Source organism: Sycon ciliatum, chromosome 2 (genome assembly GCF_964019385.1).
Source record: "Sycon ciliatum chromosome 2, ocSycCili1.1, whole genome shotgun sequence".
Lineage (NCBI taxonomy): Eukaryota > Metazoa > Porifera > Calcarea > Leucosolenida > Sycettidae > Sycon > Sycon ciliatum.
The window spans coordinates 34,713,161-34,717,597 of NC_088644.1; the positions used below are offsets into that span (position 1 = coordinate 34,713,161).

The following is a 4,437-nucleotide window of genomic DNA, read 5'->3' on the forward strand; positions in this document are numbered from 1 at the left end:
TACTTGAAATGGATGGTGATACGTATTGGTCTGAATTCTGGAGCAAATGTGTATGGAAAAGGCGTATGCAATAGTGGAGATTGTAGAAACGAGATTCAGAATAAGAATGCTGCACGGATGATGCACGGATGAGAGGGTAGGCTGGTTCTGATTCGTATTGGGAAGGATAATCTTCCTCAAATCCATCACTCGAAGGAGTGGGGCAAAGCTGCAGCCGTGGAGGCGATATCGTGGTAATGTGTACACAAGCGGTGCGCTGCAAATGGAATACAGTGTATTCAGTAGCCAACGTGCCATGTACAATGTATAATTTTGTACATGTGTAGAAGACGATCATTCTGATTGTGCATGTGCATTGTACATTTACATTGTCCTTTTGAATCGATCATATTGGCAAAAACAAAGGCAGGAGATTACAAGTGAGGTGAGCAGCAGGGTGACAAATGCTCTACACGCTATTCGGTGCGTCGCTCCCTTGGCTGCTTGACACGAAAGTAGTCGTGGTCAGCCATGTTTTCCGTGGCGAACGCCAAGCGTGGGCCATGTCCACACGCGAAGCCACAATGCAGACTATCTAGCGTAGTAGTGACCAAGAGGAGCCTGGCACCTGGAGCACATATGCAGGTGATCCTGATAGGATGGCGAGACGAATGGGATCCAGCAACACAGCCACAGTCTGCACGCCCAACATACACGCACATACATGTATACATGTATGTGCACAGTTCACATCCATGCACACCCACACGCACACGCACACACACACGCACACACACACATGCGCGCGTGCGCACACGCAAACACACGAGCGCACCATAGCACTTAAGTTACATACATGTACATGTAAGCTTATAACTACGTGTACAGTATTGTGAACTGAGTTTACAAACTTGATGAGGGCAATTTTGCTTAGATGTAAAAATTGACAGTACCGAGTTCGATAACTGCAGCGTGCTCAGGAAAGAGCAGGTGTGCTCTCCATCTTTTCCTAATAAGCGATCCAAAAAACACACTGTTTTAGTAGTAGGCTACTGCGAAGGCTAGAGCTCGCGCTTCCTGTCGAGATGTTGTGAATGTATTCATTAATTTTGGCATTGCCTGCAAGTCTGCAGTCAATTTCTTACGCTCAGTATGGTGCTCACAGCCTGCTCTATTCTATTGTATACGTCACCCAATCGATGCAATCCTGCTCGAGGTATGCCCCTTGTCAAACACGTCATGTGCATTGTCCAGGTTTACCCTCGTTAGTAGACAACGCTGGGGGTTTCAAACATTTTTGTCTCAGGGGAATTTTGAATCCTAGTTTACTAATGAGGTTTGTCTTGTAACCAATGTCGTACTAACGATCGAGGGTAGACCTGTACAGATGTCGTACTAACGAGGGTAGACATGCATACTGTATACATGTACATGTAGGCCTCTCTGTAAGTCGTTGGTCGACGTTTGTTTAGGTCTTCAAGCAATGCATGACATGAGTCATAACGTAGATCTACGTACCAAAACAAAAACAACAACAAAAACGTACCCAAGCATACAACAGACGAATGCAAGCACCCAAGCGGAAGTGCCGGGAGAGCTCTCTGTTACCGTCATGCCAGTATGGCCACAGTTGTCACACGAAGCCATGGTTGGATACGGTCCGAATGTCCTAAAACAGCCGGTAGCTATGACCGTGGTCGTCGCTGCTACTCCGGGCTGTTGAACTACCACGCCGCCTCCTCCAATGCAGACTGCAGTGGCCGCCGGCACGACAGGCTCTACGGGGACCGGATACGCACGAACAGGCTCAGCCACTGGCGGAACCCGTGAATACCCTTGGCCTTGATAAGACATGATAGTCTAGCTCTTCGTATTCCCAGCGCTGATCAAGCTGCTTCACTAGCTCCTAGACCGGCTACGATTGCAGAACAGAACACAAAGCTCGGAGAAAGAAAACTCTGGCAAGGACTGTCTCCACTAGAGGTTGTGTTCTCTTGCGACGGGCGTGTATACATGTACATGTACATGGTGCATGGTACATAATATACTGTACATTGGACATGATGGTGTTCGCAAAGTCGCTAGTTTCCCAAGAAAGACCAGGCGTGTGTTAGCCTCTCCGCTGCTGTACTAAAACTACTATCAGTCTAGTTCTGGCGATACTTCTCACGTTAAGTGCGTCCACTTAATTTTGTCCTGGATCCATAGACGCGTACGCCTGAGAGTGTTTTATTCCTCTTTCCTTTGTTTCTGCATTTGCGTGCAATCGTACTCAAACCATCTTCAGAATTAGATTTGCTGGCGAAACGCTGGGCTAAATTTTTTAATTACCTAGAAAATTACATGCCACGCCACCACCAGTAGGCATTGGCGGAAAAGGCTCGAAAAGGTGGCAGATTCTGCTCGAAAAGCAGTGAAATTAGCAGAACCATACAAACTAGCCCTTGGCGGATTATGCCGGCATAATCTTGGGATTTCGTCAAAAAATTATGCTCCGGTATAATATACGGATTCCGACGTGTAAAGTCAGCATAATCTTTCGGTTTAGACAACAATTATGCTTAGGGGCATAATACAGCTTTGTCAGAAAGCCTACAGATGTTTGTTTTTTTAAATACCCCAGTTACGACTCCTTTTCATAGCCCTTGGCGGATGATGCCGGCATAATATTTGGCATAATCTTGGGATTTCGTCAAAAAGTTATGCTCCGGCATAATATTATACGGATTCCAATGTGTAAGGTCGGCATAATCTTGCGGTTTAGACAAAAATTATGCTTAGGGCATGGCCGTGTGTGTGTATGCGTGGTTTCTCAATCCTCTATGTACAGTGTTGCCTGATGATTGCGTGAGCATGAAACTTGAAGTAGCAGCAAACAAGCCTTGATTGTCCTTGTTGTTCTGTTGTGTACAGCGTGAATACATAGTGGAACCGAGCATAATTCAGCATAATTCAGCATATTTGTTGGCATAATTGCGGTATAATCAAAAGCATAATTTGACGATTGGCCGAGCATAGTCCGCCAATGGCTAATACAAACCTCATGGCGGGCAATTCCTCGAATTCTGCTCCATTTCTTTTCCACATACATGTACCAAACATGCATGAAACTTACCAGAAAAAGTACCGAATTTTGCCAAGTTTTCTGCCGGCATTATCCGCATATGCCTAACCACCTTCCTAGGTTACTCATGATCGCAGTCGGGGAGCAGCACAGCATCTTCTCCAAGTTCCATTCTGGCCCGGCCCCGTGGGTCCAGCGAATATCCAGTTCATTGGCGCACGGTCCTATGGAGTATGGAACCGGCTCCTGCCTGATCTCTGTTCTGACCCTGCAGCCATCTCCACTGCTCCAGTGCTGTGCCCTGCTAAAAGCGCAACATGGCTGCTTTTTCGATTTTTGTGTTTCAGTGGTATAGCAGACTAAAGAATATTGAGGAACGTGTGACGTGTTGCGCAATATTCCTACTATGCGGCTATTTTTTGTACATGTTACTGTGTATCTCCATTTCGTGTCTTGCTTCAGTGTAGTCCATTGATGTGCATGTAGTCCATTGATGCATGGATCGACCGGAGGTGGAACCAACATGGCTGCCGGACATGAGCAAACACGTCAACAACCTAGGATTCGAGATAACTAGTCGACTTTCTCGGCAGCATCACACTTGACTTGAACGCGGGCAATAATAGGCCATACTAGTACATTTTATATTTATATTTATTACAACATCTCAAGACTCCGTGGAAACACCAACCAATGTTAAGGAGAGTGGGTGATTGCCACATCAACCTGATACAGTAAGCCTGGTGGTGCTCGACCACTACTCATTATCGTGTGCCCCCCCCCCCCCGTCCAACTGGGGTTGGTAATTAATTTTTTTACAATGCAACACAACACTGTGGAAAGGTCACAACAATAAGAGACAAGATCAAAAGGAAAGCTTTACAATAATAAAACGTACCCTGTAAAATGTAAAGAGTCACTGAGTGCAGTTATCCAATATCCATGTCCAGTATTATATAATAATAATAATGATAATCTGCTTCACGACTGCACCTGACTCTTGCGCGATACGCGTCGCCTATGACACCCTCAGAATTTCCCACCTTGCTCCCCCTTATGTTCTGGCTGCCCGTTTTGGATCCATCAGTTGCCTGATGATCGTAGTAATACGTGAAACTCAGAGTTGTAACAAAGCTTCCAAACTCTCTCTTGTGTAAAAATAATCTGCTGCAATTAATAGATTCTCACATGCGAGCAACCTGGGCCTCGGCAACAACCAGCTCAGCAGACTCCGGATGCCGAACCGATCGCTCACGGAAAAGACCTCGTGAACCCCGCAAACACATGATGCATGATCGCAACAGGGCAAATGAGAGACGGCATTCTGATGTAAGATATTACGTGGGAGTACTGTTTCTTCCTCCTGTCCGCTCTCAATAACGCGATTCGGCGAT

General features: G+C 46.1%; 1 long non-coding RNA gene across 1 annotated transcript; it reads right to left on the minus strand.

The window, feature by feature from the left end:
- LOC135809799 (uncharacterized) lies at nucleotides 1-2,879 on the minus strand. Its single transcript, XR_010552242.1, has 2 exons — nucleotides 1,526-2,879; nucleotides 1-676 (listed from the first exon to the last, which is right to left on the minus strand). It is a non-coding gene; the product is annotated as an uncharacterized LOC135809799 (long non-coding RNA).
- Between the last annotated feature and the right edge of the window lie 1,558 nt (nucleotides 2,880-4,437).